The sequence below is a fragment of the Magnolia sinica genome, chromosome 12 (assembly GCF_029962835.1).
Source record: "Magnolia sinica isolate HGM2019 chromosome 12, MsV1, whole genome shotgun sequence".
NCBI classification, from domain to species: domain Eukaryota; kingdom Viridiplantae; phylum Streptophyta; class Magnoliopsida; order Magnoliales; family Magnoliaceae; genus Magnolia; species Magnolia sinica.
This window is the reverse complement of record NC_080584.1, coordinates 76,619,473-76,635,778: the sequence shown is the minus strand read 5'-3', so window position 1 is coordinate 76,635,778 and position 16,306 is coordinate 76,619,473.

Here is a 16,306-nt window from a genome sequence, read left to right as displayed (position 1 = left end):
CTAACGGCCCACCTACAGTCACCAGTGAGTTGAGGGAACCGTTCATAGGCCCAAATCTATTTAAGAATAATTATCATGCATTACATATTAGTTAACATGTATGGAGGAAAAAGGAAAAAATTTGAACTCAAAGTATGAATCAGGACAATAATAACGTACTTGTAGGGCAAACGCGCATCCGCATATGTTGTATGATTTGGGGGACCAGCCAGTCACCCTTTCCCACTGAATAATGCCAGATACAGCGTTAACCCCTTTCTTTAAAAAATCAGACCCCACACTGCCCCAGGGGTAATTATTAAAATAATCCAAGTCATCGACCATGTCGATAAACTTATCAACACAGTTATTCTTTTGCGAAGATCCAACTAATAGACTCTCAACAGAAATTAATAGAGCCAGCTTCACCACGTCCATATGTTCGTCTTTATCGGCAAGTGACAAATAGGCTTCTTTCAATTTTTATTTACTTACACCCCCTGCTCTCAAATAGGTCTCCCTAATGTCGTTTCCTGCCTCTGCTCTTCCGGCCTCGGCACGACCGCCGCCATCTATCCTAAGTGGTCCAAACTTAAGACCCATTATTAGCGCAAAATCAAGCTTTGTAAATTTTATCTTAGTGCCCTGAACATCGAATTTTAGATCACCAACATGCCTTTACATCAGGCAATGCATGATCTGAGACTGTGCCATCCACTTGGCCACTGGCCAGTCATGAAGAAATCCCAAATAGGTGTCTCTAAATAGTTTCTTTCTATCAGGTTTCTTCTCCATATCATCAACTAAGACTTTTATAAAACTGACGGAACACTTGGGAGAGACCTGTGCCTTTTCAAAGTCTAAGCATGTAGTCATGATTGGCTTCTTTTGACCTGCATTCAAATATGGTCGTAGATTGTTAATCAATAATAAGATGGTCTTGCAAAATCTAACATGGGTCGTAATTGTAATACACAGTGGATCGGGTTTGTAATCCACGAAGGGTCGTGTTCATCACGACTTCTAAAGGAACGTGGGTATCATGCTACACCCATATAACAGGTGGGCCATGATACATATCATTGATGTCATCTGCATTAACTCGTGGTTCACAGCCACGACCCACATAACAGGTGGTCCACGATACACTAACCTTGTCAACTACAATCCAATGTAATCCATGGGTCATAATTGTAATACATAGTGGCTATCATGCTACACCCACATAACAGGTGGGCCATGATACATATCATTGATGTCATCTGCATTGAGTCGTTATAAGACCCGTATCTTATTCCGTCCCGCTCAGTTAGCTTCCGCGGTCCTTCCAGTCAAATTTCGACAACCTTCGCACCATATCCGACGTTTGCGCGCGATCTTAAGCCAGGTCCCGCACACCGACGTCGGCTCGATTCGAAACCTATGTCCTGGCGATTGCGTCGTAGCCGGGTTCCAACGTCGCAACTCGCGCACCGAACCATACCCAGGCAAGAAGATGTCGATCTGTGTTTATTCCAAAGAAACACAGCGTGTTGCGGATTTCGAGGGAATCTCTACTATTAGTCTCATCAATCAACCATAAATGCATCCCTTACCCCAAGTACAACAACCCATTCCCTCTTTTTCAAAAGTCCACTCTCTTTCCACCTCACCATTCCTCTTTTTCTCATTTTCAACCACAACCATCTCTCTTTCCCACCAATTTCAAACTAAGTCATACCTCTCATCACCCTTTCTTACAACCACCACTCCACCCATCCCTTCATCCATTATTTCTCTCTCCCTCTCATTCTCTAGCAATTTTCCAAATCTCATGAGAGCTCCAATATCCAAGCTCTCTCCCAAATAACAAGTGTGGCCCACCCTCTCATCTCTTATCCACACCATCAATCTTCCATCAACCTCCATCAAAAAGCAAGGCAAGGAGCTTAGGAGCCTAAGGGAGCAAGGAGAAGGCCTCAAGGTAGGTGATCCACTGTCGAAATCTCGATCTTTAGGGCCCACTTGTTGTAGGACCCATTTTGATGTATGTGTTGTATCAATGGAGGGCCCATAGTGGCGGGGTCCCTCCTCTCTATCTCACCGTATATTTCTCTCTCTCTCTCTCTCTCTCTCTCTCTCGTTGTGATGGTGTAGATCCCACCAATATGTGTTATATCTACCCCGTCCATCTACATCAGACGGTGTGGCCCACCCTATTGCAGGTGATGATCCACACCATCCACTGTTTGGATGGGCCTAATGCATTATATATATATATGTTATATTTTATATAATATATATAGTATAATATGTATTATATATATATATATATATAATATAATATATATATATATATATTATATGTATATATGTTGGTGGGCCACATCTACGTGGGACCCACCACAATAATATGCTTATGTATGCCGTCCAACGTCCCTGGACGCTGGACGTTGGCAAACAGTGAAGTGTTAATTGGCATGGGTGTGTACTTAAAAAAAAAGAGAAAGAAGTGGTGGGCCTCTCATGCAAGCCCCACCATGATGTATAAGTCAAATCCAAGCCGTCCATCCTCTTCCTCAGATCATTTTAGGCGTTGAGCCGGAAGTTGAGATTAATCTGACAATCATACGGGCCATACCATAGGGAATAGTAGTGTATACCATTAAAACACACATTGAAGCTTCTATTCGCCCAAAATGGGGCGCATATTAGACTTTTTTGGTCGGTCTTGGACCAAGGAATCCAATGGCTGGTGTAGATCTTGCTGATGCGGGCCCTGTCTGTGAAAAACTGCAGAAAAATAATTTTTTTTCAAAAAAAAGGGCAAACACAACAGCAGCAGCGCTGCTGTTACTGACAGTAGGCGCAGGCAGCGCCTGCGCTGGCCGCTGATGGACGGACGGGCTGGGGCTCACGGCCCCAGCTGTGGGCCCCACCTTGATGCTTTTCGACCATCAACATCGTGCATTTGATGGGTCCCCTTGGTCCATGGGACATCTCCAAAAATCAGCCGTAGACGGAACTCAGGTGGGCCATACCATCTAAAATCATGTGAAGACATGCCTAAAACATATAAAATTGCTTGGTGGGGCCTACCTGAGTTTTGGATGTTACTGAAATTTGGTCTGAACCGTTAGTCCAGTGGGACACACAAAATGGGTAGGCTGGATCGTGGACCACATCACAGTGGACCCCAGATTTGGGTGGCTCCTCAACCGTTTGAATGGCAAATAAACATTACCGCGGGCCTGGTCCACGTGACTCCCACGCCACCGTATCAACAGGTTGGATGGAAAATAAATAGTATGGTGGGCCCCCTGGTCCACGTGGCCCTATCAACAGGTTGGGTGAAAAATAAACATTACAGTGGGACCCCCTCCCTGACCGTGTGACCCTGTTAATGGGTTGCATGGCAAATAAACGTTAAGGTAGGCCCCAGTTTCCCAAGGTCCACGTGACCTTATGAATAGATTGGATTGCAAATGAATATTACAGTGGGCCCTACCTTGGTCCACATGGCTTTATGAACAGTTGGGTGGAAAATAAGCATTATGGTGGGCCCCACTTATGTATGTATTGTAAACCACACCCTCCATTAGTGTGGGCTCCATCATGATGCATGTGTTTCATCCAACTATCCAACCGTTTTGGAGATAAATTAAGGCCCATTGTGGAGGCCCATCTTCATGTATTGGTGGTCCTTGTTGAGGCCCACCTTGATTTGTATTAGGCCCATATTATGAGGCCCGTTTGATGTACTGGAGGCCCATGGGTCATGGCCCAATAGGACGTACATAAGGCCCATTGTAGTGTGATTCCACCATGATATATATATTGATTTTATAATGGGTTATACCTTGGGAGCAATGAGGGTTTGATGTCCACATTGTGAGGATGATGTTGGTTAAATGTCCACATTGTCACTCTCCCTAGGGCCCATTAATAGGCCCATACTTGTAGCATATAGTCCGTCTAGGCCCATATTCGTTTTGATCAAAGCCCATCACCACTTAACGTGCTTAGTATAGATTCATGATTCATGATCATACGCATCATATGTATGCCTGATATGAGAAGTGATTGATCATAGCATATGCCTTCGGGCAGATCGTTTATGGGCTCCCGGATAGGCGGGGTCGCCCCATATGAGCACTCGGTACGCGTAGGATTGCTGCATGTTTGGTAGGGTGATTCATGCACTTGCATTTGTGTGATCATGATTATTGTATGCCCTAGCAACATCAAGGCCATAGCCTCCACAGACTCATCGTGGGTGGCTAGGTTGGACACCGAAAATATTTAGTTCTAGCATACGAGCGCCATAGATATCCTTGGGTGAAAATTCCTAAATCCGATGGTACTAGAGGATGACTCCAATGTCAAGACCAAGTGGATATATGAGCACATGAGGGCCGAATACCAGGAGGCCGCATCTCCCACTGTGTCATGGTCGGTTGGAAAGGAGTGTGGCCTTACTCGCCCGAGGGTAGGGGGCAATACTAGGCTGAATTTGACCAGCTCGCGAATGGGTCCGCTATCGACGTGCCGGATAAGTATTGGCAAACTATTGGTTAGGTGGATAGTGAGGTTTCTTACGCTCACTTGGACTGTACGGCTAGGAGAGCGACAGTGCCATTTGGAGTGTATTGAACCCCGGTGATTATCCAAAATGAGAACTGTATTGATACATGATGAGGATTGGTATGCTTGAGTTGCATCTCGCATTGCATGGCCGTATTATGGCCGATAGCATTCATATCTTGCACCGCATAGCCTTGATACGACTGATCGCATTCTTGCACTCATCACCATGATTCTGCATTACTCTGACCTTGCATTTTGAGCACGCTCATATTGCGCACATACTTACACCACCCTCTAAGCTTCCTATAAGCTTATGCACGATTAATGCGTGCAGGTGACACTAGGACGCAGCCATAGCATAGTAGCAGCAGGAGTATGCAGTCGAGCTTGGAGTTTCTATCTTTTGCATTATCTTGTATTTTTTCCTTTCAAACGCATTGTACTTAAAAGTTTTTGATCATAGTGGATTTTGTGGTGGTGTTCTTGTGGTTATTGTTCGTGGGTTATGCTTTTGGTTATGCTCATTATGAATCAGACTGATGATTATAAATCCTCCTTTTAGTATCCCAGGATCGGAACCTGGTGAATGGGTGCCGGGAGCCGAGAATGGGGTTCTACGGAGGCTGTTGGTACCGGATTTGGCGATCGAAAATTTTGTGAGCCCGGTTTCTGAGTTCGGGGCGTGATAGTCGTGGTTCACAGCCACAACCCACATAACAGGTGGGCCACGATACACTGACCCTGTCAACCACTATCCATTTGGCATATCAACACCGATCACAACAACGTTCGTGATTGTCATGCTATACATATCGTTATAGTCATATACATTGGGTCGTGGTTCATAGCCAAGACCTAGATAACATAATAACCACCATACACCATCCCTGTCAAATATTACCTTGCTTTGCCATTTATATTGACTGAGCTGCATTGAACTTGTAGATGTACTCGTTGAGTGGCGATGGAGGGGCCCAGTGAAGAAGATTCAAAACCAGTAAAAAGAATAGGGTTATGGATAAAAAGTAAAGGCGTCCCAGAGAAGAAGCTCCAATATAGAGTCGGTGTTCTGTACAGGCTCAAGGGGTTAATGTTCTGTGTTTGGAATGGTAAGCGTCCGTAAAAGCGTCCATTGATCTTCTGCGTTTGGAATCGTGTGTCCGTAAAAGCGTCCGTTGATGTTCTGCAATGTTTTGTGATTGAAATCGTAACCATCGATAAAAGCATCCGTTGATGTTCTATGTTTAGAATCGTAAGTGTCCATAAAAGCATCCGTTGATGTTTTGCGATTGGAATCGTAAGCGTCCAAGATATAGTCGGTGTTCCGTAACTCACATCGAACTGCAGATATTCTCTGATCCGCACCGTCCATTTCATTTGTAACATCAAGAAACCCAGAAAATAGACAAAATATTTGAATTCAATGGACCACAATAGTTCAACCAATAGTTTCTGTAAAAGTCTATAATTTATCATTTTACGCAGTGTGGGCCACTGATGGCTCGATACGTGTCACTAAATTTTTTTTTGAAGGAATCCATCATCCATGAACAATTCCAATGGATTAGATTCGATTTATGATGGGCCCATTGACTTGAACTAGATGATCGACGATTGATCTTCTACGTTTCGAACCGTAAGCGAACTTCTCGCCTTTAGCACGCCATCTTTAGTGTATGTATATGCGACATATTAATTTAGTACAAACTAAGATATATGGGGTCTACATAGATATATAAATGTCATCTAAAGTGACCATCATATGTAATGTATGTGTATAAAGGCATATCATAAAAGTAAGTTTTATTGGGTGGATGTACGGCCCACGTAGTTCTCAACACCTTCTAACCGTTTATTTCGGTGTGATCAACTAGGCGATATATACAATGAAGACCATGATATATATCGTCATGTCAACATTGACACCACAACCCATATAACATAATAGTCACGATACAGAGTTGTGGGCCAGAGACTTGGGTTCAAACTACATATGGTGAGGGCTTTCGTTATCATAACTTTATCAAAGTCATCTCTACCTTGCACAATGACAAACAGGACCCTTCGTAAATGACAACCACGATCCTTCACGTTGGCAATGGATCGTTGTTGACTCTATCTATTTTTATTCTTTTTGTTTTTTTAGTGGTTTTCATGTAAAATGGATTGTGGTTGTTTTGATATTTGGGTCGTGGTTGTCAAAATTACATGGGTCGTGGTGTCATTTCTATGGGTCGTGGTTTTCATATTTTATGGATCGTTGTTGTCGTATTATGTGGATCATTGTTGTCATGTCATATGGATCTTGGTTTTCATGTATTATGGATTGGGGTTGTCGTGTTATATGGATCGCTGTTTTCGTTTTACAATATATCGAGTTCGTTTGCCTGGAAGCCAGAATAGGCCATTTCACATCAGCCTGGAATATGGAACGTGGTTGTAATGTTGTATAGGTCGTGATTGTCATGAAATATGGATCCTGAATGTCATGTTATACGGGTCGTGGTTATCGTGTTTCATGGATTCACATGCGTCTTGGTCATCATATTTGTAATGGATCATGGTTATCATCCGTACCGGATCGATGTTGACAACCACAACACTGATTAAACCACAACCGATTAACATGACAACCACGATCCATATATCACAAAAATGATGACCTATGTTATGTACACTATTCTGATATTTAGGTTCATGGTTCATATGCATAAAGGCTCTTAATTATCATCCACATTGGGTCGTGTTTGTCATGACACATGGGTCCCCACTGACGTTGTATATGGGTCAGGGTTGTGAAGTTGTATAGGTCGTGGTTGTCATGATACATGGATCCTAGATGATATATGGGTCGTTGTTGTCGTGTTATATGGGTCGTGGTGTGCGTTAATCATTGGTCGTAGTTGATATAGTTCGTGGCTGTAATGTTACATAGGTCGTGGTCACAGTTGTAATGGATCATAGTTGTCGTCCTTGTTGATCCAGCGTTGACAACCATGACCCAAATGAAAAACACGACCTATATAACATTTAATCACGATCCTTTTGTCATGACATCCAGGACCCGTTGTTAAGTTCACATTTTCCTATATGGGTCGTGGTTCAAATGCACAATGGATCGTGGTTAACATCCACATTGGAAAGTGGTTAACATGCAGCAAAGTTCATGAGTCAATAAGTATATTACAGTTCACATTACCTTATCAACAATAAGCCATCATCAGCCTCTACCTCCTCTTCAGCCATCAGGGATGACAGTGCATCAGGGCTGGTTGTCACCTATTCATTTGCATCTCCAGCGTCTGGGTGTTAGCCTATCTCCTCACTGGGATGTAATAATAAAAACCTTTTTGGTTCTCCCATCAAATCTTCTAGTTTCTGGAGGCTTTATATTCTCACATAAAACCTTCACTTCGTCTGAAATATCCCTTTGTGTCTTCTCAAGCACTATATAAATTGACTGCACGTACACTTTATTTCTCTTAGATTCACTACATCGGTCATTCCCCGTGTGCAGTAACTTGCAACTCGTCCGCTGAAATCACGATACATTGTGTCTTTCGCACTTCCAAGTTGTATCACCGTACACAACTTTAATTATCAAATTGAATTCAACCGACGCAGTCTTCGTAATCTTATGGTAATGAAGCACACTGGGTCATAATCTTATGGTAATGAAGCACACTGGATCATAGTTCTCATACACGTTGGATCGTGGTAATGAAGAACATGGGTCGTAGTTGTATCCAGTGTCATATCCCTGGCAAGCATGATCTATATAACATCACAACTACGATCGTGACAAGTGGCAGCCACAATCCAAATACCGTCACAAACATGATGTCGTGGTTGTCTACCATCCAATGGTGGAGGTTTGATCAAGGTGTGCCCTATGTTACACTCCCTTTCGCGTGACCACCAAAGTACCTCGGCTTCTCGACTCTGTTCTTCCTTTACCTTGGCAAATGCCTACCTGCTGTTGAAACAAAATAAAATACACTAATCTCGTAGTGGAAGAGGCTTTCAGACAAGTGAAACGATAAGGAGAAACAAAATTGCTCTCTGGCTGTTGGTCCCTGGATCTTGGGTTCTCTAGGAAAACAACAGAAGAGGAAGGAGAGGGTCTTTCAAATGTACATAAGTGCGACGTTTGCCCCTTTCGAAGCTCATGGTGCAGGTGATCGGTGGTCTGTGGACCCCACCATGATGTATGTGCTTCGTCCAGGCCGTTCATCCAGTTTAAAATATCATTTTATGGCTTGAACCGAAGAATAAGAGTGATATAACTCTCTGGTGGACCACACTGCGGGGAAATTATATTTATTGGATATCCACAATTAAAATCCTCCTAGGGCCCACAGTGATTGGATTATGCTCATTTTTGGTCTCCTAGCATAAAATGATCTGGAGAAATATATGGACGGCATGGATGAAACACGTACGTTGTGGTGGGGCCCACAGAGCACTAAGCACCAGCCATTGGCCAGTGTCCCGGGGAGTAGCCGATCTGTCCATTTCTCAAGGGTTGCAACAGCGGGTGACTTCTGCTTCACTCCAGGACTATACAATTCCTGAACCAAGGTCAAGGGCATTTTCATTCGAAACAAAGTCCAGAAGCTGTCAGAAGGCCCTTTAGGGAATATATGGAGTGTCGTAGCGTTCAAGGTAATTTGGCCAAACTTCAAGGTGAGTATGGTCAATTCCCCAAAATGGAAGCTGCCGTTTCTAGTGGGAGTCAGGTCAGCGTATGCATGATGGAAGCCCACATCAAATCCGAATCCATGTGGGCCTCCCATGATGGATGCCACATTAAACCTGAACCCATGTGGGCATTCCATGATGAACCATCCACATTGAAGGTGGGTGCCTCATAGGTGCCTCGTGATGGACGACCCACTTTGAAGGTGGGCTGCACACAATGGATGATCCACATTAAAGATGGGTAGCACAAAATAAATGGTCTGTTTAAAAGGTGGGCCCAATACGAGCTAAATAAATTATCTAATCCGTAGCCATACTGTCTATAGTGAAAGGTACATACAGCTACGGATAATATTTGTAGCTAAAAGTAGAATAAGATCTGTAGGAATAGGCTGAAGTTAGCAACAACTATAGTTGTCAGATCAAGGGATACGATAAATAGCCATAGCCACTAACTATTTAAAAAAATTATAATGATGGTATCTCTTACCATTGTAGTACATGCCCTAATAGAAATTATAATAATGGTGTCTCTCGTGTACTGACAGAACCAATTTCACCAAGAGATGAATGATATAATTTTAGAATAAGACACTAAGTTACCTGAAAATGGGCATCATGAAGAGTTAAAAATAAATAATAGAAGATTCAAAGTACTTAGCTGAGGTGGTCTTCTTTAATTTCTGAGGAAGAATCCATAACGTATGGTTCAACTCTGTCCCCGACTTATCTGCTGCGAGCTGATAACTCTCTGTAAGCTCCAATGGACGACCTATTATATCTAAGCATCTTGTGAGGACTTCCATCGGCTCTCCACCAGGAGTTATAATATACCCGATGGCAAGTCAAACCTCCAGAAGGAAAGAAACTAAGTTTGTCAATAAACTCAAATAGTTCAAACAAAGATGCATTTGTCCTTTAGGGCCTATTCAGAAGCATCGATTTGAACTCGTGTGGATTTTAGTCCATCCAAAATCAAGTGGATTTGAAGCTAGTAGTTTGAAATGGGAGTTAAAAAGGAGCTCTTTTAGAGGATTTGTATTCATCTCAAATCTAAATCCCTCCCATTCCTAGCCATAAAACACCTGAAACCAACAAATCCATTCGATTGCATGCTGCAAACAACCCCTTAAGAAATTTTAGGATACAACGACTCGATGAGACGTTTGAAGTTCAACAAGATGCCATATGTTTCTTACCCTCTCCAATAGAGTTTTGTTCATTCTGTTTGGCGCCACGCCGCTCTGTTGTTAGCTCCCTAGAATTGAGAAGTGCCTTGTGATGCCTTGTTCCTTGCAGAATTTAATGAATTCCATCTTTTTGTATACTGTAGCATTATTTGACCTGATACACTTAACTTATCTCCTGGTTTGTTTCCTTACTTTCATAATCCATTCCTTTAACTTAGCGGACACCTCAAACTTGCATTCTAAGACGTAAACCCAAACCGTCCTCGAGTAATCATCTATGAAGCTAATGAAATATCATGCTCCTCTCTAAGACAGTAATATCATTGGCCCCTAGACGTCAGAATAGATTTAGTCGAGTACCCCACTGCTAACATATATAGGAATCTTGAACCGTACCCTTCACTGCTTCTCATAAATGCGATTCTCATAGAAATCCACCTTTCAAGCCTTAAATCCCTTTAACAATTTTTATTTATAGAATTCCGTCATGCCTCTCTCCCTTATATACCCTAGCCATATATGCCGTCGATTAGTTTCATTTATGTTGGATTTAACATGTGAGGTAGTAACGAATTCACCTACAATCATGCTCCCAGCTAACTTATATAGATTTCTTGTTTTATGTCCATTCATTAATACCATTGCAACTCTATTGACCTTAATTACACCACCAGATGCAATGAATGTGCAACCATTCGTATTTAATACCTTCAAGGATATTATATTTTTCTCCAAATCTAAGACATGCTTGACATTACCTAAATTGTGTGTGACTAAATCAAACATCCTTACCTTAATGGTCCCTATTTTGATGGCCTTCCATGTTATGTTATTCCCCATCTGAACACTTCCACTATCATAGAACCTGTAGGAATTAGACCAAGTCCTATTTGTGCACATGTGATATAAACATCCTGAATTGAGTATCCATATATCTATGAGATGGCTTGTACCTGAATGGACTAAGAGATCTCCTTCTATGTTCTATTCTACTACACTCGTCGATTCACCCATGCTCTCCTTTTTACCTTTTTTTTTTTTTCAAAAGAGAGCTTGAATTGCATTACGAATAAAGCTCAGGGCTGTACAGCTCTAAAACTAATTTAAGCCAGGCCATCAACAAAAGGAGAAGGCGCTTGCCTATCCTGTGGGAAAACGAAATAATGGGGCAACACCTAAGAGGGATGGACCTGTATCCCAAACCTACTCTATTCAGGAATATATTACCCTTGATGGCAGGGGGAGGGACTCCTTAGATCTGAAAATCGTCTCTAATTGGGTCTCACTCCCGAGCCTGGGTAGACCGTCCGCCACCACGTTAGCTTCCCGAGGCATGTGAGATATACAAACCTCCAAAGTGCATCGAAGCACCTCGATCCTTTTCCTCCAGTACCACAAAGCCCATGACCTGCATGTCTCCTTTGTAAGGGTCATTACCACAAAACTAGAGTCACTAGACACCTCAACTCTCAAGTACCCGAATATGGCACACTGCTCAATACCATCCAGAATCGCCCTAAACTCCGTCATAATGTTAGAACCTCTCCCATACCTAAATGCAAAAGCAAATAGGAAGGCTTCATTATAGTCTCTACCCGCTCCACAACCCCTAAAAGGACCTGGGTTACCCCTCGTCGATCCATCGACATTCACTTGACCCTTGCTTTCCAAGTCATCCTCATATTTCTGTTAGTCTCTCTCGAAGTGCCCCTTTATAATATAATAGAAGTTTTGAGCTTAACTAGACGAGTTAATTGGGATGTTGGATTGGGTAGGCTGACTGGGTGAGTTAACTTAACGAGTTGATTGGGCAAGTTAACTCACCAAACTGACTCAAGGCTTTAGGGTTAGGCTGACTGAGTTTACTAGGTTGAATGGTTTGAGTTTAGGGTTTATGACTGGGGTTCCCAATGTTTAGGCTTCTATGGTTAGGGTTTAGTTATCCATCCATAAGTTTATTAGGGTAGGTGTGTGTGTGTGTGTGTGTGTGGGGGCGGGGGGGGGGGGGGGGGGTCGCCGATTTAAGTACTAACAAAATTTTGTAATGATCGGAAATAATCAAAGTGTGTGGTTCTTCCTCCGAAAGCGGGTTGCGCTTTGCCTTTCACAAAAAGGACTTTTCATAATGGCAATGTAAAAAAAAAAAAAAAAAAAACTCACAATCAGCCAGTAGGAGCGATTGTAAGAATGCGTCTTTTAGAAGAATTGCTTGATATTGGTTAAAAGACAAATTCAACGTATGAGCATAGATATGGATTACTACTAAAAACTACATGACCTAAAATATTAAAGCTACTTGATTATTACTATTCCTAAGATAATTTGAGATAAAAGTAAATTGATAGATTTGGTTTGATTGGTGTGAGATTCTTATTCATGCTAATCCTTTAGTTATTTATAGATTCATGCTCTGCAACTTATTCTTCTAAATGTTTCTTTCATTACTCCAGTAGTTACCATGGTTGAAGAGCTTCTCCGCATATCCTTTTTTTTTCTTTTTTCTTTTTCCGTTGTAATTGTTTCTCTTATGTTGACCAAACTCTATTTTTCTCTGTTGTTACTAATTCATCAGCCATGCATCGCCTGCATTGCTTTTGCCGGTCATCAGATGACGTGCAGTATTAATCCTTTACCAATTAGAATTTCATAAAAAAGCACTCTATGTATATCTTTCAATTCACTTCCTACCTCTCTAGCTCTCTCGCCATACCGTGAATCACACTTTGACTATCGTAAGTAGGATACAACAGAATCAAAGTCAATGTAGAAAAGTATTTTGAGCCCGGGGCATACAAAGTTAAAACGCACGCAGCTTGTCTGTCAAAGCCTTTGTCAGCCAAAGCCTTTGTCACGAAGATCATGTGACAGAAAGTCATGTGAGGCCCCATCGTGATGTTTATAAGAAATATAACATCTACATCCATTTTACCATACGATGTTAGTACATGGACAGAAAACTGACATAGGTGCAAAACTTAAGTAGACTGCACCCTACGTAAAAGTGATGATTGAACATCCACCATTGTGACATGACGTTATGGACCATATGGATGACACGTAAACATTACGATGGATAAGGGAGTTTTCAACCGTAAGCATTTGCTTACCTGCTTTTTCCTAGTGTGCAGCCCACAAAGTATCAGGTATGTCTCATTTTCGAAGTCTTATTCTAAGAGGATCTTAGAAAATCGATGGGCGGAATGAAGCTTCTTGTCGCAGGAAGCTACTGCGAAAGGCTTTCAGGCGATCCGCGTGAAAGACAAAACAACGCGCTCGCCTAGCAAGTCAAAAAACAACAACGCGTTCGCATGGCCGCATTTTCTAAGTGCATTTGCCCCACGTGCAAACGCAGCATGTGTGTGATGTAGGAGCCGCTAATCAGGCAATCTCAATTGTGTGGATGATATATGCAGGTCGAATTTTTAATGTGGACCATATACGCAGGTCGAATTTTTACGCCTGCAATGGGATCTCATGATCGGCGGCAGTGATATTAGCTCAACGAGCATCGTTTGCATGTGTGAGGCGAGTGCTCTTAGAATTTCTCCATTCAAACGTCTCAAAGCAGCGACATTTGACTTACACTATCCCTACCTACCACGGAAGTGGATTGGCTGATGTACCACAAACAGCTATATAGTTGTTGTAGGTAGTGTCGTACGAAGGCTAGCGCTGAAGCTACTCGAGCTCCGAGCTGTACGAACGGCTCAAAGGAGATCAAAGTTACATGGGCCCCACAGTGATGTATTTATCCATTCATCCATTTTTGAAGATCATTTTAGAGCATTATCCAAAAAATGAATCATATTCAAAGATCATCTGAACCACACCACAAATAACAGTGGGATAAAGATTTCAGCATTAAAAAATTCATAGGGCCCACCATAACCTTTTTTTTTCATCCAATCTGTTCATAAGGTCACAAAGACCTAGATGAAGATGAAAAACAAATTTCATATTGATCCAAAACTTCTGTGACCCATAAAAGGGTTTCAATAGTATATGTTTAATCTTCTACTACTTTTTGCAGTGTGGTCCACTTGATAGTTAGATCTATCTTATTTTTTCATTTCAAGCATTAAGACAAGCTCCACAAATGGATGAATAGTTTTGGATATAACACATACCTCAAAATTAGACCCATAGAACTTGCCTACATCAATACACCAGCTATACAAATGGTGTGTGGTACACCAGCCAATCCGCTTCCACCTGCCACTTGCATTGCATAAGGTTTGTGCGGGAAGCGGATTGGCTGATGTACCACACATCAGCTATATAGTTGCTGTGGGTACGTGTGGTGCGAAGACGGGTGCTGACGCTCTTCGACCTCCAAGCAAGTTGTAAGAACAATTAGAAGGAAATCAAAGTTACATGGCCCTACAGTGATATATTTATTATATGTAAACTGTTCATTTATTTTTAAAGATCATTTTAGAGCATTATCTAAAAAAACAGAATCATATTCAAATATCATCCATACTACACCACAAATAATAGCCTAGATAATGGTTTTCACTGTTAAACAATTCGTAGGGCCCACCATAACATTTATTTTCCATCCAATCTGTTCATAAGGTCACAAAGACCTGTATGAAGAAGAAAAACAAATTTCACATTGATTCAAAACTTCTTTGACCACAAAAAGGGTTTCAGTGATACACGTTCAATGCCACCCCCTGCTTTTTTCAGTGTGGTCCACTTGATGGATATGTCTTATTTTTCATCTCAAGCCTTAATACGAGCTTGCCAAATGGATGGACAATTTGGATATAACACATACCTCATGATTAAAACCACCAAACTTGCTGACATCAATACACTAGCTAGTCTTAGGTACATTAGCCAATCTGGGTTGTAGGCAGATTGGTTACCCCCCTGCTACCATCTCCATGGCTGCTGGTCGGTGCTCTATGGGCCCCCAACATGATGTATGTGTTTCATCCATTTTTACGTATCATTTTATGGCTTGATCCCAAAATGAGAGGGATATAAATCTCAGGTGACCACACCACATGACAACAATAGTGATTGGATATACACCATTAAAATCCTCTTAAGGCCCACTATACTGTTGTATGTTGATTAGGTTACCCTTGTTTGTTGATTAGGTCATGCTGGCCCGATGAAGAAAAAAAAACAAATATCAACTTGATCCAAAACTTTTATGGCCCCAAAATGCTTTTAATGGTTGACCCTCATTCAACACTTTACTGTAATGTGGTGACATACCTCCACATACATCATGGTGGGCCATGTAGCACCGACCACCAGCCATTGGCTGGTGCCAGGGGGAGTAGCCAATCCGTTTCCCCGGTTGTGAGGTTTCGTGACTGACGCGTGGAATGCGACTTAGCTGACTCCGGATCCAGCGATGTAAGTGGGACCTGCTAGTGGGGCCCACCTCGATATATCTGTTCCATATCTACGCCGTTTATCCGTTTTGAGAAATCATTTTATGGCATGGGACAGAAAATTAAGAAGATTCGAATCTAAATTGGATCACACCTAGAGAAAAAGTGGTGAATGACCGTTAAAAACTTTTTCGTGGGCTATAGAAGCTTTGATCAAACGGATATTTCTGCTTTCCCTTCATCCGTGTCTGTACGACCTTATCAACAGGGATGCATGGCAAAGAAACATTACCGCTGACCTTAGGAAGTTTTTAACGGTTGGTGTTCAATGACCACTGTTTCAGTGGTGTGGTCCACCTGCGATTTATATCAACTTAATTTTGGGGTCATGCCATGAAATGAGCCGGCAAAACAGATGGACGGCATAGATATACAACTTATCCAGCGAGATGTGCCCTACGGCGCCAGTATCCCACCCACCGTCTAGCTCACCTCCGTGGGGCGTGAGCATTTTTT